At 42.3% G+C, this 18,729-nt stretch overlaps 1 pseudogene; it reads right to left on the reverse strand.

Annotated features, from left to right (window-relative positions):
- Positions 1-14,485: 14,485 nt before the first annotated feature.
- LOC147428582 (uncharacterized) lies at positions 14,486-14,973 on the reverse strand (annotated as a pseudogene).
- Positions 14,974-18,729: the final 3,756 nt, after the last annotated feature.

Here is an 18,729-nt window from a genome sequence, read left to right on the forward strand (position 1 = left end):
GAGAGTCTAGGAGTTTGTGACGACCATCAAAGAAGATGGAGTGGCCAGGGTAACCGATCTACCACGCAGGCCAAAAACAGAAATAATCATCACTGAGCAGGTTGTAGCAGATGCACTAGACCTCTCCAACAAGGGGGATAGTGTAATGAAAAGAAGGGATGATGTTAAGGTGTACAATGAGAAGAAAGGAAACTACACTTTTGAAGATATTGCCAACCCAAGAGTGGCAATCATGAGCCAGTTATACAACCAATACTTCCATATGTGCACAAAGCGGCCACAAAAGTACCGAATGCCGCCAGGTGCAATTGCCACGACATTCACTTGGGCAATGATGAAGAGCACTCCAAAGATAATCAACTATCCAGCCTTGATACATGACAACCTAGTAAAGATGGGTAACAAGAAGCCGACATATATTGTGCCAGGAGAACTAATTAGTAAGGTGATTTATGGGGCATTGCACGCAAAAGGAAGATGGCCTGACCCCTCGTCTCAGAACGACTGGCTGAGGCTAAAAGAAGACAAAGAAGACGAGCCACAAAGAGCACCAAGGGTTTCCACAAGACTGAAAAGGCGGCTAGAGCCTGTTCAAGAAGAGCAGCCAGAGCAAAAGAAAGGAAAGAAGGAATTTGCCCAAGTGTCGGCAAAAGAAACAAAGTCACAAAAAAGCGGCTAGACTAGAGCGGTTGATGGAGAGCTTCTGAGCAGAAAGAGCCCTTAAAGGTGATTTGAGTGAACTCTGGAAGCCTTCTCTAGAAGCAATGTCGGGATCATCCCGAAGAGTGCAAAGGGACAGATTCGAGGATTATATCAAAAATTTTGAGATTCTTGATGCCGCATCAGAAAATATACCGCATGTACCTTTCACAGAGGAGGAAGTGGAGCAAATACGACAGAAACTGCTAGATGAGCAAGAGAGACAAGAGAGAGAAAGAAAAACTAAGGCAGACAGAGATTTAAAGAAAAAGCCTACATCTCTACCGGCCAGCCCTAAACCCAGCCCACCGCCCTACCACCTCCTCACAGCCCTCCACAAGAAGATAAAGAGGAGGAAGACAAACACAAAGGCCATGAGGAGCCTAAGGGAGAACAAAGCCAGGAAAGGAAAGAGGTTAAACCCAAAATTGAGGAGACAAAGACAAACAAAGAATACATCACATTTCTGGACTTGCTAGCTGCAGGATACACAAAAGAAGAAGCTGCCACAGTCGCATTCGACTTGGCAAGCACAGGGCCTAAAGAACAAATGCAAGGCATCAGGCTAATAGAACTAAAAGAAATGGCAACAGATACATTGGACCTGCACGCGCCCTCCAACGACTGGGATGTGGTGATGACGAAGCTAACTGGGTTAAGAGCGTAGTTCATGGCTTCAGAAAGTGAGATGGCAGCTCTCAAGGCCACGGAAATAAAGATAAAGCTGGAAGTAGACTCTCTACAAGGACAAAGCCAAAGGCAGAAAGAGAGAGAAGCGGAGCTACAGGCCAGCCTAGCAAGGGCATTGCAAAGATGCCTGGCAATGGAGGAAGAAAATCAGGCAGCAGCACAAAGAATGCAAGGAGTTGAAGAGGAATGTTAGCAACTCAGCAAATCACTGATAGATGCCGAGAGGGAAAGGGATAACCTCACCCTACAGCTGGCTGAGGAATCTAAAGAAGTTGAAGCCATGAGAAACGCCAAAGAAAAGGTGGAGATAGATCAAGAAGCCAGCCAGGATGAGGTCCTTGAGCTCAAGGACCAGCTCAAAGTGAAAGATCAAACCATCCAGAGGCTGCGGGCATCTCCTGCCAGAGTCAGAGCTATTAGCTCAACTCACATCACTACGGAAAGTCAACTTTATGAAGAACAAATGCAAGAACTTCAAAAGGAGCTGACTCTAGAGAAAAAGCAAAGATTGATGATGGCAAAAGGGTCTATTTTCATGCAAACACCGATGGAAGAAGACCAAAAAGCCGTGCAAGACGAATTAGAAAGTATCAAAAGAAAGCTCGAGGAGGCGGAGAAGATAAACGCTGAATTGAATGACCTCCTCGTAAATATGGGCGAGGAAGCTGAAACAGAAAAACAAAAACTCCTCAAGCAGATTGAGGAGCTGAGAGGACAGCAAGCAGGAGAGCAAGAGGGCACAGGGCCAACAACCAATGAAGGCCTCGATTTAGAAAATGTGGCAGATCCGATGGACACACCTATGCAAGAGGAAATCCTGGAAGGATCCTCTCAAGAGCCACAAGATCTAACACAGGAGGAGGAAGAGAAGTTGCATAAGGCAATTGAGGTGGAAATCATAGAGACAACAAAGGAAGCCTTGGAGTGGGAGCAGAGGGTTTTCAAGTCCATGACCATCCAAAAGATTGACGCCAGCAACCTCGCGAATGGCTTCAACCCTCTTTCCCATATCCATTGCTGAAATATGAAGCAACCACCATCAATAAGAGGATTAGGAAGAGCCGTCCATGTCACTCTACAATACAGATATCTCCCAACCAGAAGGGGTCAGGCTAATAGTTGACTCTCAGCCCAAATGGAGGAAGGCTTGGCTCACAAAGTACCCACAATACCTAATCCACTTGGTAGAGGCACCGAAAAACATCAGAGACAACCTCAGCTTTTGTCCTCTACCAAGGATCAGGGCGTGGAAAGCCCAGGAGATCTTACAAAGAGGCCAACCCACTTGGCTGAATTACCCTAAGCTGCCGGGCTTGAAGACATGTGAGAGAATAAGTGTCCAATAGATGGTGAAAACCCTAACGGGTGCCATCAAATTGTTCACTGGCTCACTTGACCTTACATGCATCATGATGAAGAAAATCTGCAAAACACTTTTAGCAGTATTTGAAAATTTCAAGCCAAGCCACGTGACAGACAATATCTTTTTCTTCCAAGATACTTACAGATGTGCCTATGATGTATCTGGTCAGCCTTCCAAGGAGGTGATACATGCGTTGTATCAAAGGATAATGTTTCTACCATCCTATCACCTCCAGGCCTTTGAAGAAGCATTCTACACAGGCTTCTTCACGATAAACACTGATATTTTCGGCCCAACAATGATGAATCTACATGCAAGATACGAATCACTGATCAAGATGCGTGAAATCACACGATGAAGAAGCAGATTAGCGGCCATGTCGGGGACGACATGAGCAAGGAGGGAGGGAGTGTTAGAAGCTGGACACACCCCACAGCAACTAACTACTCGGAAGATTATTATTTTTTGTAATTATTCATTTATTGAGGAAACCTGATTTTTCACCTTGTAAATATTGGGACTTACAGAATTTTCCAGATTGTATCCCAGTTTTGATAGTTAGATGGAGTAGTTGGTTGATTTGGAACTTTAGGGTTTGAGATTTGTAAGGTATATATACCACTTTTTGACCTTAATGAAAAACCTTTTGTCATTTTTAAAATGAGTTTTGAAGTCTGTGAGTGAGCGTACTGTGTACGAGAGAGAGTGTAAGCTTCATCTTGACGCTACGTGTGCACCGATTGTCGGAATCAAGTGCGGAGAAGTGCAGCGTGTTGCCCCCAACGAGAGCTACGCGCCGATACCTACATTGCGCGCGTACGGTCCGAATTTGCGAGCTCCTTCTACGAGCTTCATCTGGTGATTGGGTGAGCATATGTTGTCCGATTTTGCATTGCAGCATATCCATGCGATCACATTGAGTAAAGCTACACATTAGGCACTTTAGATTTCGAAAACGAAGGCCTGCAAATTTCGGCCAGACATCCTACGTGATTTTGCACCAGGTGTTTTGGGTTGGGGTTTTGGTTCATAGACCTTAGGGAGAGTGACCTATTGGTATTAGTAAGGTCTCCTTCAAGCTCTATGGTGTTTCAAGATTGTTTGATGGGTGTTCGGCTCTAGAAAGCGTTGTAGGAAGTTTCCTCTTATGCACTCTTGAAGGCTGTGACTTAGACAATTGGTAGAGACCTCTGTAGGAATTAGTTAGGAGTCGGTCGAGTGTAGGTTGACAACTTATGCTTGCTTCCACGCGCCTGCGGGTCGAGCTTCGTCCTTAGCTGACATTATATGTTAGGTGAGTTCTCGCTGTGCTGACGTCCGTCGCGGCGTATCCGTCCAACAACACAACTCGCATCTTTCCTTGATACGAGCCGCTCCTTGCAAGCATGAAGCTTCCCTAGAATGCTCCATCTACACAACAATATCAAAATGGTTATAAAAAATTAACTCACATGCAGGTATAGGAAAATAGTCCTGTTGAAACTAGCAACTTTGCTACTTTAGCTATTGTAGCAAATCCCTCTCCCTGAGGCATTTGCACACTAGACTCTGCTGTTGTAGACATTTTTGTACCTTCACGTGCTCTTTCTTTCCTATCCTTTACATTGTCATTGTGTGCTCTTTCCTCGTTGGTAGGGAAGTACCCCTCATCATGCTCCAAGAACCATGGTAAATTGTAGTAAAGTTTGCTCTTGAAGTTACATGCTCTTTGCATTGGGTTGAAAGTATGCTCCACGTTCTTAAATTCAAGAATTGTCAGTAAGCTTTTGACACTTCTAATGTTGAAGTTGCACTTTGTGACCATTTAACATAACGTAGAGCATTATAAGAACCAAAATTAACTTGTTTATTCTTAATGTAAATATATAGTGTACATACCTACAAAGACATCTTTTCCCTGCGTATGCCAATGCCTTGCACACCTTAGATTGCGGTCCTTTTTTCAAAAGACCTAGCTCATAAACAAAGGTCTTTCCCATATGCAATTGTTTAGTGTCCTCGAGGAACGAGTCAAGGTCAAGACCGTGCACGATTTAAAATGTATACTCTAGATAGTGCTGTAGACATTCTTGGTGTGTTTTACAATTGATGACCAAAAGACCTCGATCCACAACCAATCTCGAAAGACAATAGACTCTCCTGTATCAATTAAACATTATATATTTCAAATATTCTCTCTGCCCAACTAGAGAACACCAATGTTGAGAGTTAATCCACTTATTAGTCTGAGGGATGTCCAAACTCTTTACATCTGCTGGATCACTAGAAGCCATCACATGGAGAATGTAGGTTTTTTTCAATAACAAGAAGTTTCATACAGGCCAACCCATACAATCGTTCCTCCATCACCCACTTTGGATGGTTGGTCCACTCGATTGTGCGCAATGTCCTCCACAAACATCCATATGGATCAATTTTGAATTGTACTCTAAGCATGTTTTCTTATACCATTAGAGAATTACAAACAACCAACCTCGACCAATCACCTCCCAAGGCTTGATCAACAATGGCCAAAGCATGTTTTGTCATTTTTTTGGATGGCCCATCGATTTCAAAGAATGGTCTTTTGTATTGGGTCTGAAACTTTGATGGAAGCATTCTATACTTCTCTACTATAATCTTTTTCACGGCCCTCCCTCTATGACCCCCTTCCCTCTCTCAGGTCTACCATTTTTATCTCCCTTTTTCTGTGGATCCTCCACTTTTTCTCACTCTTGCTCTCTCTCCCTCCACCTTCACCCCCCCTCACTCTCTCTATCCTTCTTTCTTCCATTCTCTCTCTCTCTCTCTCTCTCTCTCTCTCTCTCTCTCTCTCTCTCACACACACACACACACACACACCCTCTATCTCTCTCTTATTTCTCCCATTCTCACCCTCTCTATCTCTCTATTGTATTTGTCTCTCTCATTCTTTCCCTCAACTCTTTCTTTACCTCTCCCTCTCCCTCTCTCTCTCTCTCTCTCTCTCTCTCTCTCTCTCTCTCTCTCTCTCTCTCTCTCTATTTATTTATCCCTTCCTCTCTGTCCCTCTCGTTCTTTCTTTCTCTCCCTCCCTCCCTCCCTCTCTCTCTCTCTCTCTCTCTCTCTCTCTCTCTCTCTCTCTCTCTCTCTCTCTCTCTCTATTTATTTATCCCTTCCTCTCTGTCCCTCTCGTTCTTTCTTTCTCTCCCTCCCTCCCTCTCTCTCTCTCTCTCTCTCTCTCTCTCTATATATATATATATATATATATATATATATATATATATACACACACACACACACACACACACACACACACATATATCCCTCACTCATTGCATATATATCTCTCTCATTCTCTCTTTCTCCCCATCCTTCTCTCTCTCTTTTTGTCACACCCTATAGCTCTCTCTCTCTCTCTCTCTCTCTCTCTCTCTCTCTCTCTCTCTCTCTCTCTCTGTGTGGAGAGAGAGAGAGGGAAGAAGGGATATATATATATATATATATATATATATATATATATATATATATATATATATGGTGAGTGAGGGAAAGAGAGAAGAAACAAATGGATAGAGATAGAAAATTACCTCAAATAAGTCAAACTCGTTACCTATTTGAAAATTGAAAGTGCATAAAATTTTAATCGCCATGCCTTTATATAGGCATTCCTCCCCCTCTCTTCTCCCTCCATGTCTATCTTTCTCCTTCTCTTTTCTCTATTCCCCTCCATCCTCTATCTCTCACTCTTCCTCCTTCCTCTCTCTCTCTCTCTCTACTACTCTCTTTATCTCTCACTCTCTTTACTTATATTTTGTTGCTCGTGAGCTCTTGGGTTGGCTACGTATGCATGTGTGTGTGTGTGTGCGCGCGCGCAGAAGCATACAATGTGGATTGGTTTCTCCTGCGAGATTTGCTCTGCCTGAATTAGACCAGATCAATGTTGCTTGTTAAATTTCAGCAACCTACCTTCGATTGCAATGCTCTCGACCTCCTACAATTCTTGGCTTGCTCTACTCGCTACCCAATTTAGCAATCCTACGACCCCTTTGCTCGATTTTTTGTTGTCCGATTGTGTACTCAACTCCTTGCTCATAATTGTTGCACTCCTCCAAGCTTGCTATCTAGCTTCAATTTCCTTGCAAGCTTCGTTGTTGCAGACCCAATTCACTCCTTGAAAACATCTCCTTCTCCTTGATAGATCCCATCTATCTACTACTTGATTTCTTGCTCACAAGCTTGCCCACCTGTAGAGCTCTCTTGCTCGGCCAATTCCCTACATATATTAGATTCTCCCACTAAATTCTTTCTTGAGCTGGGAGACTTGCACAGACAAAGTGGGATGGGAAGTGGGAAGCCGGCAGGATCGGCAAGGCACTCTGATACCAGCTATGGGGAGGATGAAAGGAGAGAGATTTGGGGGAAGCACATAGCTTAGGAGCTTAGTGTGTATATCCTTTATTCTTTTTATGTATATGAAGGAATACAAGGTTAGTAAGGTAGTAAGTGTAGGGAGTGTCCGAGCAGTTGGCCACAAGGCCTTTACCCAACAAATAGAAGCAAGCCCAAAGCATTGCAAAAAGCCTCAAACTTCCAACAAGGCAATGCCTTTGTGATAAATCTGCAAGGTTTTCCTATGTTGATACATAAGCCAAGTTGATCCCTCCAGCCAAGAGTCTCTCGCTAACATAATGATAATGCACCTCAATGTGTTTTGTGCGAGCATGGAAGATTGGGTGCCTCGCATCTACCAATGAGCTGCGACTATCAGTGTACATGAGAGTGTCATAGACTCCTATCCAACTTCCAAATTAGCCATAAGGCATCTGAGCCACACACACTCAACAAAAATGTGAAAGTTGCCATGTACTCAGCCTCACAGCTATATGTGGCGAGATAAGGTTGCTTCTTGCTCAACCAAGATATGCATGAAGTGTTTGATCATGAAACAAAAACCACCATAGACACTCATGTGTCAAAACCATCGGCCCAAATCTGAGTCAGAAAAAGCATGTAAATGTGACAACAATGATCCCCTTGGATAAAACAATCCAAAATGTGTAGTATCACTCAAGTAGCAAAAGATTCTGTTAACTACATGCCAATGCTTAGACTAAATATCTGGTCGTGTAATGCCTACACAATTGAGGCAACCAACAACTATTTGGCAGAGGGTAACATTTAGAGGATCCCCAACATCATGTAGACTTAACTTCAAACCTACTTCCATAGGAGTGGAAATTGGTTTATAATCATCAAGTTCAAATCTCCTTAACAAAGTCAACAGATACATTGTCTGACATAATGCAATAGCCTCATCACATTGCTTAAACTCAATGCCCAAAATAATGATGCAAATTACCCAAATCTGATGTCTCAAATGTGGCAATCAAAGCAACTTTAAATTTAGCAATGTGCATCTCATTCAAACTAGTGAATCTCATGCTACTTTGTCTATGGTCCCACAACATATGCAGTCAGTGGATGCACTTCTACGACAACTTCAAGAAGACCGTCCAATGGTACTAGATCTTGTGCAATTTGTGGGAAAAATAATCATAAAAAAAGGATTGCTTCACCAAAATTCCTTGTGTTCATTGTGGTAGATTAACCATCCTTCCAGCAAGTGTTTTAAAAAGAACAAAAGTCAGATAAACCTTGTTGATAGTGATTCTTAAGCACAAATGGTCCTCGTCAAAAGTGACGTCCTTTAGTTTTTTGGTTTCTTAATGTTGTCACAATAAACAAAATCTTGTTTGGGTATAGACATTGCCATGATGATAAGTGGTAAGACCTCCTTGTTTTTTCGGTTTGGCCGAGTCTTGTTGTCCCACTCTGATTGTTGTCCAAGGGAAGTACACACACTCACCCCGATGTTGTTGTCAGGGGGGGGGGGGGGGGGGGGGGGCGCTTCTACTCATGTTTTGAGTGGTGTTTGTCACAAGCCCTTTGTCAATGGTGTGGGCTTGAGGGGGGATTGTTGGGTTCAAGCCCATGTGGGTACACAGACATACATCACTCCCTTTTTAGGAGTCTACATGCAAATTTAGCGGTTAGTCTAGTTCTTTCTTTATATATGTAAAGGGTTCATAAATAATAATAATAGTTTTGCTCACAGCTTCTCTCTCTTCTCATTCTTCTGTTGTTTATTCCCTCCCTCTCATGGATCAACCTCGCTTGCACCCGCCATAGCCAACCAATTTCCTGCAGCTTACTCAAAAAAAAGTGAAAAAATCTTGGCTCACCCATGGCGATAGGGTGCAAGATGCACGCACGCACCTGTGAGAGAGAGAGAGAGAGAGAGAGAGAGAGAGAGAGAGAGAGAGAGAGAGAGAGAGAGAGAGAGAGAGAGAGAGAGAGAGAGAGAGAGAGATGTTAATGAAATGAAATGTTATATTAACGTCTTCAAAAGGCCATAATGGCCTATGAGACCCGAAAGTTACAAAGTGGTGGATCTGATACAAAGTCAGAGTAACAAAATAACCTAGCAACAGTACAAAACAAAGATATATACTATGGGGTCCAAAGTTGGTCGATGTGAGCCAAGCAAAAAACTAAGCAGAAAAATGGGCGGCTTGTTGGGATAGCTCAATCACAAGAGATCTAGCATCGGTCGTTGGCCAATCTCATCAATTTCCTCCATGGTTAGTAGTCTGATTGGGCGTCATGCATGCCTGGCCAACATGCTCCGAATTTTCTGTCGTAGCCTCCGTCGATGCTATGTAGTTCTTTGTAGTCGCGGGCGCCTAGATTTCCCCAGTTCAATCGCTCGGTCAATCAATGTGCCTCTGGTGTGAGACGAGGGAGAGCTCTGCTGTGGGAGTGGCTCTTGCGGTTGTCTGCTCTGAAGAAGTCTGTGATCTATCTTTGAGACTGGCTAGCCTCGCCATTCATCAGGCTATCTCTATGTCTGCGCAGCTCGAGCAAGAACAAACCCAGACATCTCTGATCTTCGTATCCCATGACTCTTGAGAGTGGTCCAAAACCCTCTCTGAACAAGCAATGGAAGCGGCCTCGTATCTCGTAGTAGACGGGGCAGCGGCATGTATAGTGTAGCTCTGTCTCAGGTTCCATGTTACACAAGGGGCATGTCCTGTCGTCTGCTAGTACTCCGCTGTATCTCCCAGTCTCAATCCGCAATTGGTGAGAAGATGTGCGTAACTGGCCAATAGCACATCGTGTCCCATGAGACAAGTGGGTATCCATGTATCTTGGTCTCGCCACAAAAGCATCTTCCGTAAGCTGGAGAAGGTGGTCTCTGTAGAAAGCCATCTTCGTGCCCAAATCTTGTGCTGGTTGTATCCATCTCCTCCTGGTGTCTAGCTGGGTCAGGTCTTGGCAGATGTGCTTGGTTATGTGATGAATTTTCCTTCCTGAGCCTAGGAAATCTTGATGAGCCCCTCTATTTGTTGCTTCATGTAGGTCTGATCACGACACTTTGTGTGTGCAGGGCCCCTTTCGACGGGCTCTAACTATTCGCTCTTCCTTACATTCCCTTCATGCATAATAAAAAATGCATGCACTTGCCTCCTTTGAAAAACCTCCATGACCCTCCCCCAAAATTGTCTTGGCTCAGATGCCACTGAGAAGAAAAGGGAAGTGGCTTGATATCCTTCTCCCATCTTACCATTATGTAACCATGCTATACAAGGCCCCTTTCCCAAGCCATGTGGGGCTTGCCGAGACCTTGTCCTCACATCATCATTTTCTTCACCATGATCCACAGACATCCATCTAATCTCCTCAAAAAGAAAGATTTCAACTACATCATCAAACTTGAGGGTACTAGTAGCTGGTGTAGAATTTCTGACAATAGTTACATATGTGTACATGCAAAGACAATAAGCATAGAATATGGGTAGCTACCACTTCCTCATGCAAGTTCAGAATATAAATGATTGAAAATGATATTGAACTCATTCAAATGAGAAGTAACAGTGTTGTCTCCATCCATCCTCAAATCAAAGAGTTTCTAGATAGACCTTATTTGCTATAATTTCCTTCTTATATGTGCTACACAACTTTGTTCATAAGGACGCACTGGGTTTCTCATCAACCATGTGAAAAACATAGTCAAGTCCTAGTACTTTTACCTTTTTTGTTACATTTTTCATCATCTTCCAGTTACTCTAGTAGCTAGATGTTATGATGGCCTCATGGAAGAAATTATATCTCGTTCTCTCTTAAGATGAGAACAATTTTGACTACTATGCATAAGTTCCTCATTGGAGGGCTTGACGAAGCAAATAAATTCTCTTTAACTTTAGAAATATAGCATAAATGCTGGACAAGCTGGATGTTTTGGAGTATCTAATCCCACGTACAAATAAATATTTATGAGCATATCAAAGAAAGTCACTCACTTTGGATAAATTTCACTAAATGATAAACTACCCAATCCTAAATTTAAGGTGCATAATAACTTTTTTTTTAAAAGAACTTTGGATACTTCCAAAGGAGTATTTGTGAAAATCACATTTACAAGATTAATTATAATATTCATAGATCTATAGAAGATTTGTGTTGAGAAACAAAGGCTGCTCATTTAAATAAAAAAATAAAATTGATCCCTTTTTAAAGAGTAGGTGCCCTATTTCTAGGTTAGCCTCCCAAATTGGGAGAGGTTTCTATATATCATTTTCACCGAGTGATATTGCTTTTTAAAGTGTATTTAGATTGAATCTTGACAAGCCACACATTGTAAACTTGTTTTGTGTAGCACATATAGAGTATTTAGAGCAGCAACAACCGCAAGTGTTGCTTTTGGTTGCAATGACAAGTAGTGTTAAGAGTTTTTGCAAGGTTCTTTCACTTGATGCTATCTAGTAAACAACTAGTAGTGGATCACTTCAACTTTGAATTGCTAGATCCACCTATGGCGATTGCAAGTGCTACCAATATGTAGATGATGATTGATTCAACAACGATCATGGATTGATCAACATGCAAGATTTGAAGAGTTGTGTAGCTTGCAATTATGTAGTTATGTAGGTTTGAAGAGTTATGTAGCTTGCATTCAAGTGGTCAATAGAAATTTCACGTTACTCAATGCCAAATTTACAAAGTTAGCTGAAATGCTTAATGACAAGCACCTCCTTTGTGTCTTCTACACAAGATAGTAGAACCCGGGAGGAGAATTCGAGTTTTATAGAGGGTACTAATAATGTTGATTATTAGAAGACTTCTCCTTAGTAATTTAGTAAGAAGCAGATCGTAAACACAATATTGTCCTTAGTAATTTAGTAAGGAGTGGATCGTAAACACAACAAGGATGTGGTTAACACCTTCCTCCACAAGGGGATTCATGTACATCAGAATTTGGATTGACACTAGGTACTTGTCATCCTACAAAAGCTAGCCTAGGACTCAAAGGCTACACCTACAAGTGGTGGCTTCATGATCACCTTCAAAGAGTATGTGTATTACTTGCTTGTTAGCCACCTTTGTAAGCTAGCCATGAAACCTCAGACATTCAAGAGTGGTACTTGCACTGTGTGCATTTGGTTTCTCTATGTACATAAGGATAGTGTTATCATGCCTTCTATGCATAAATCGTGCTTTTGATTGATATTCAACCTTAATTATCCTGGGGAAACCTCCAAAGATTGACCTAGAATTACAAGTGTCATCATAGACATGTTTTGCTTGTCATTTAAGGTGTGGGAAGTTTTTTGCTTGAAACAACTAGAATTATTCAAAAAGTTCTTGATGATAAAATTGAGGCATACACCAATAAACGTTCCTATTTGTATGATGAAAATGTGTGTGTGTGTGTGTGTGTGTGTGTGTGTGTGTGTGTGTGTGTGTGTGTGTGTGTGTGTGTGTGTGTGTGTGTGTGTCTGTGTAGCTAGTAAATGGACGATCTAATTACCGCTAGCTAGCCAATAAGGAAATACAATTCAAATAATGCTTGTATACAATGCATATAGGAAGCTACTTTTACATTTGAATCACACATAAGGTGTGACACAAGATATAGATCTCCATTCCAATGACCTTAAAAATAGGGTGCTTAACACCATTTGACTTCAAAAAAATTCTATATTGAACAATCTGGACCACAGTCTATTGTTACAATTGTTGAAATATATGTATGTGTGACGTGTTGATGGTGTTAAAGGGTTGAGGATTCTATTACATTGAAATTGAGATGCTACACACAAGACTTACCTAGCACTAATATATCCTAGATGTTTATGTTGGCCATCACTTTGGTTATGCATATAATAGGTCAATCTCAGATGATCATCATTTCAATGATTTGCGTAGTAATAAATACAATTTTAAACTGATCAAGGAGATATGCCATTTTAAACATGAAGACTATAGACAACCTCATGCGATATACGAGTGACCTAGTAGTAACAAAAGAGTATAGCAAGGCATTTTAAAGGCACAAGAAACATTTGCTTCATAAATCTAGCATTCTTGAATTGTGGTGCCTTTCTCTTGAAATGATTACTCATGGGTTGCGTAGGTGAATGTTGTGCACATTCATGTTTTTAGGGGATGTGGTCTTGATTATGTTGGTGGGATTAGCACAAAGGATAAGAGCTTGTAGGGCTTTGCAAAGTGCTAGTTCTAAAATTGTGGAGAAGGGGATTTGTAAAATAAATAATGAGTTGATAGCAGCCAATAAGGGCATTGTAAACGGCAAGATTATTGGATCAAAGAGTAGGCCTCAGGGTTGCCAGCAATTTGTGTTACAACCAGAATTGACAAAACCATCTTTGAGGGCATGAGGTCACCTAATTTACTTGTGGATCCAAAAGCTAATACCTTTTTCGAGATCAAATGGATGATTGCCAACACAAACACACACCCAATCCTTCACCGTCACAATCTAGGCTCGAGGGGCACAAGATTGTCGCCACTCATCTATTGTCTTTTACTGATAGGAATTTCTACCCAGAGCCATCCGATTTTTGCCACATCAAAAATCGTAATTTTCATGGCAATCATTGCCAATGATTGTAGGACACATGAGCAAATGGAATCCCCAATCGCTCTGATGTGACGACGCATCAACACTGGCAATTACGAGGCTGTTTGACAATCAACACAGGGAAAGAATATTTTGGCGCCCCTCACCTGGATTGTGACGGCCAAGTATGGTCTGTCAGTGACCATTCCCAAGGAATGAGTCTCCCACCATGGCTCCCGGCTCCCCGCCGATCGCCATGAGGTCGCCTATATTCCTGGGAATGGTCACTGCTAGACCATTCCCTAGTCCTTTCTTTTTGCCCACCTAAAATGCTCATTTTGTTAAGTAGTAGTCACTCCATATAATATTTTCAAGGATACATACTCCAAAATTCAAGTAATGTCCTTCATACTCCCTTTTTCTTTGTATCATGTAATCTCATAATGGACTACCCTAAGACAATGCCTAGTTAGTACACTTCTTACAAGAACATCAACATCAAAAGTTTCCCATCATTAACTTGCCTTTGGCACTAATCAATGAGCTTTATACATGCACTCCATTATTTCTCTCAAAAGTTCCATGCTTTACTAAGGCCTTGTGTAAGCCAAAAAGCGCTTCTCATTTTAGCCACCAAACATTCAACCACTAAAAGTAAGGTTGCTTTCTCTAGGTTGCTTCCAGCTGCAAGAGTAGAGCTACACACACAGGTACACTATCGCTATGCAGACTTGCAATCAAACCACAAAGAAAAAATCTCAATCTCTCTTCTCGATTGTCGAAATACGACATCTCTCTCTCTCCCTCTCTCTCTCTCTCTCTCTCTCTCTCTCTCTCTCTCTCTCTCTCTTTCATGTGCCATCACTCCTTTTCTTTCGAGACAGAACGTAAGTGCCCTGTGAGAAAAAGGTGGTTTGCCTTAAATACTCAGTACCTCCCATACAAGGATTGCCCAGGGTAACCCATGACCCAACATTGACTCTATTGAATGAGCCAAGGTTGCATTCTGTGCCCAACCTGTGCAATCAGACGTAATCATATAATACATGCTCATGTGCTTGAACACAACCATAACTTCTCTCTGCATTCCCACCCTTACACTCCACATTTTCCTTTTCAAATTTACATAATCATTAATTTAAATCCCTGCATGCAAATCACTGTAGTCTACGGAAGAATATACAAGGTAGGCCTCCCCATCATCGTCCTTTCATATCTCTGCTTTCATAGCCATGAGGTCAGCCACTACAAAGATAAGTAAAAGACCCTCTGAAGTTGGACTGAAAGCCAAACCAACAGAGGCCTTGGAATAGTTGGCAACATCCATGTGCATCCACATCACATACTGTTTGGTCTTATCATTGAAGATCAATTTGGGCCTCTCTAGCACATTTTTCACCTGACACCTATCACATCCACATGAAAGCATGTCAGGAAGCAGAAGAAGAGGACGCCGCATCAGATCAAAGTGCAGTGGCTTCACGATGCAACTCCTTGACCACAACAACCAGAGCGTCCAGGTTCACAACCTGCTCCGTAAGCACCATAAGCCCCATGTTTAGCAGGTTGGCCATCCGCTCCAGTGCTTCACGCGCTCTGTCGCTCCTCCCCTCTCCTGCCTTTCACGACATCTCAACCTCAGCACTAAAGGACACGAAAGTTTAATGAGGCCAAGCGGTGGGATGAACGGTGGGGGACCGTGCGCACGAATCTCAAGGAGGTTTAAGGGCTCAAAAAAAATGGGAATCCAGTGTCGCACACGCGGGATTTGAACGGGGGTGGGGGCCATGCAAGGCTTGTCGCCTATCCAAGACTCCCATGCGCACATGTTGACAATGATGGGAAACATATGCATGATAAGTAAATGCGCGCAGAGGCTCCTTGCTTGTCCAAGTTTACTTTTCGTGTCCTAGTTTACTTCTGGGTCATCCTACAGCTGTGTGCATCCCGATCTGTGTGTCCTAGTTCCCCTGTCGTGGATCCCACTGCTTGGGCTTAATGTAATTGCCCGTGCCCTTTAGTGCTGAGGACATCTCAACAGATTCGTGTTAATGAAGCGTGTCACACTAAACTAGGGTAAAGGGGCCAATATAAGGTCACTTAAAACATGGGGCCAATAAAGGGACATTCAATGTTGAATGATTTGAAATTGATACAAAAAGATAGCTCATATTAAGCTCTTGCCATTTCCAATGCCATCCCAATCATAATTCTCATTTTTTTGGTGGTATTTTCCATTTAATTTGAAGGTGGCCTTGTTTTGGACCCTGGTTTGTTATTGGCCCATTTACCCTACACACCTTCTAGATCTTTCACCCACCACCTGCCCTTGCCCAGATTCCAAGGATCACACGCCACCCCAAGATTTGCATTTTTAGCGTGCCCCAAAGGGGTAAGGCCTTAGTGATGCGTTCTCTTTTTCCTAATGAAAAAGGGGAGATTATTTTTAAAACATGTAGAATTTTTTGATTGGTTGGTTGAGAGAGAAGACATTCATTACAAAGATTGAGCTACTATTTTCTTATTGTGCATGAAGGTAGTGGTCATTTCTTTCATTGTTTGATTGGCAGATAATGGACATAGACAAGTTAATGGACACTCATTGTGGCACCAAGGCTCTCAAGGAAATGATGAATCATGACCATGTGGGAGAGCTTGAGATTTGAGAGACATGGAGAAGCGACCGTCCACAATCCTGCATGTTGCACTGCTCTCTCTCTCTCTCTCTCTCTCTCTCTCTCTCTCTCTCTCTCTCTCTCTCTCTCTCTCTCTCTAAGTGAGCTTGCATTTGGGTTGTAGCTCGACCTTTCCTCTTCAAGCCCTCTCAATGCTCATATAAGAATGAAGGACGAAGACGTCCTAAGAGCACTATAGCACAGAGTGAGTGCAACTAGCACATTGGAAACCGCTGCAAAAGCCTGGCATCCAAGAGATGGGCGTGACTATTTGGGGTCGTGTAGGCCAAGAATGGCTGGTGGCCATGATGAGGGCTATCAATGGCTATGTGAAGAGAGGATGGAAATGCTATTAGGGTGTCGATAAAGAGATAGCCCCTCTTCATAGCATGTCGACTTACTTCTATGCATGGGTAGACCACACATCTCTCTCTCTCTCTCTCTCTCTCTCTCTCTCTCTCTCTCTCTCTCTCTCTCTCTCTCTCTCTCTCTCTCTCTCTCTCTCTCTCTCTCTCTCTCTCTCTCTCTCTCTCTCTCTCTTTCTCACACACACACACACACACACACACACACACATCTTTAGACACAAGATAGCATGGTATACATGTGGGATCACTACCTTAATTACTTGGGAATTATAAATCCTAAAAATGCTTTAATTAAACCCAAAACCAAAGTAGAGCATCATTTGGTTAAATGAGGAATAAAATGGTACGCTGACGTGTGCATAAGGTACCCACTCCCTGCATGGCACACCCAAAAACCTCTTCTTTCCTACACCATTACCCCACTCGCCCATAACAAAGGAGAAACTGCCAAGCTACTCCCCCATGGACCCACCCATTCTATGCTACCTAAGAGCATCTGCATGGAATCCTCAAACACTTGGGCTGGAGGAAATTCTCCTTGACCCCTATGCTGCCACGTTAGTCTCTCCAACCATGGCCAACCAAGCCCCCACATATCCTCTATCTCTCTATATGGACATCTATAACACGTGTATTAATCTTATGACACCTACAATCCATAAACTAAGGAGCTAATGTTTGTTTTTAGTTTATGACGGATGTAGGTACCATGGTTAATACTTGCATGGGTTGAGGTTATGGATAAAAGCAAAAGGGTTACTCAATTTTCTTATTTTTTGTACTCAATAGCCTATAATGGATGCATCAATTTTCTTTACCCAATGTCTTGAGCCTTGATTGATAACCTTTGCTGACACACTAATGGTTATTGTGGTAATCATACCATCAACAACTCTTTTTTTTGTAATGCATTAATGAGCCCCTATGACATGCAAGAAATTGTGCAAACTTGGGATATTGCATTACAACCTTTGAGTTACAGAGATAAGCTGCCTGCGGTCCCCAACCTAATACAAGGCCTTTTCCTATTTTTTTAAGGACCTTGCCTTTCACAACATTATAATACAACATGACCTTCATAACTTAGAAAATGATGAGCACTGTGAGCTGATGTTAGTAGCCATCTTGGACATACATGCTTTGCTTAGATTATATGCCATAGCAAAAAAAAATCCACCTGGTGCTGTTTCTAGATTGCATGAATTGATAGCTAGCATCAACACTATTCTTGAGGAAGATACAAGGGAATAGAAAGAATGGCAGGAGCGCTCCCCCTCTCTCATGAGGCGCTTCATGGAGATGCATGGGAGAAAGCTGAGGAAGGACCTCTCGTGAGGCAAAGAAGAAGAAGCATACTACAAGGAGCTCCAAAATTTCCACTATCCCCCTTGTGGATACTACAAGCAACCTGAGGAGCTTGATGCAGATGAAGCCAAAAAAATAAGACAATAATTCTTCATCAACAATGCCCTTATGGAAAAGATCACGCCCCCTAAGGACACATACATTGGCCCTTTCATACCGGACCGCCTGCTAGAGGTAATGCTTCAAGACAAATCAAAAGGTATGGGCATTTGGAAATTTTGCCTTGTTAGTCCCCCATCAATGAAGGTTTTTTGCTTACTCTACAGAATGACAAAGACAAAGCTGCTGCAAAACTTTGGCTAAACCAAATCTTAATTACCAACTCCTCCAATATTTTGGAGCCCTTCTTTATGGGTTGCCCATTCACCATGTCTAATTTTGAAACCCAAAGGTGCTCACAAAAACTCATGGCTCATAGATAACATGGTTGTACAATGCAATGCGGCCACCTATATTCAAACAAATGGCATACCCATGGGATTAGCATGTTCCTCAATATGGTGCAACCTCTACCTACATTCCCTTGAATATGAGTATATCTCTAACACATTACAAGACCCACACAATAGACATAAACTAGCATCATTACAGAATGCATTTAGATATTTTGATGATATATTGTGGGTTAACAAGTTACCCCTCCTGTTTAATACTCGATCATAGTGCTACTACACTCAAATATGGATT

Source organism: Adiantum capillus-veneris, chromosome 23, assembly GCF_014529385.1.
Source record: "Adiantum capillus-veneris isolate H3 chromosome 23, ASM1452938v2, whole genome shotgun sequence".
In the NCBI taxonomy this organism is placed as follows: Eukaryota; Viridiplantae; Streptophyta; class Polypodiopsida; order Polypodiales; family Pteridaceae; genus Adiantum; species Adiantum capillus-veneris.